The 679-nt window shown below is 37.0% G+C and overlaps 1 pseudogene; it reads left to right on the forward strand.

Moving 5' to 3' along the window:
• The first annotated feature begins 491 nt into the window (after positions 1–491).
• LOC116863658 lies at positions 492–581 on the forward strand (annotated as a pseudogene).
• Positions 582–679: the final 98 nt, after the last annotated feature.

Genomic DNA, 679 nt, shown 5'->3' on the forward strand with positions numbered 1-679 from the left:
AAAGGATCTCCTCATAATGCGTGACAAGTATCCCCCAAATTACTATCTCACTCATCTAATTTGTGAAAATTTCTAGTTTTTATTTAACCAAAACAGCTGCCAACTGCCACCATCATCAATTTTAAGTTTACAATAATATTTTTATGAAGAAATTTGAAGATTTTATTAATCTTTGATAAATCTTTTATCAAAGAAGATTTGCATACACATGTGTGTATATACATGCTGACAGGCTTATCTCTCATTCCTACTTCTCTTGTTCAAAATGAGCAGAGATTGTGCTCTTATCTGCAGCATATACATATATTTTTAAAGATTTTATTTATTTATTTGACAGAGAGATCACAAGTAGGCAGAGAGGCAGGCAGAGAGAGAGCGAAGCAGGCTCCCTGCCAAGCAGAGAGTCCCAATGCGATGCGGGACTTGATCCCAGGACTCTGGGATCATGACCTGAGCCCAAGGCAGAGGCTTTAACCCACTGAGCCACCCAGGTGCTCCTGCAGCATATATATTAAAACTGGGACAGTACAGAGAAGATTAGCAGGGATGACAAGTAATTTCATGAAGTGTTTCATATTTTTATTCAGAGAGTGACAAGTGCTATATGATTTCACTCATATGTGAAATTTAAAAAGCAAATTCATGAAGTGTTTCATATTTTTATTCAGTCAGAGAGTGG

The sequence above is a fragment of the Lontra canadensis genome, unplaced genomic scaffold, assembly GCF_010015895.1.
Source record: "Lontra canadensis isolate GAN:19392208 unplaced genomic scaffold, GSC_riverotter_1.0 scaffold2065, whole genome shotgun sequence".
In the NCBI taxonomy this organism is placed as follows: Eukaryota; Metazoa; Chordata; class Mammalia; order Carnivora; family Mustelidae; genus Lontra; species Lontra canadensis.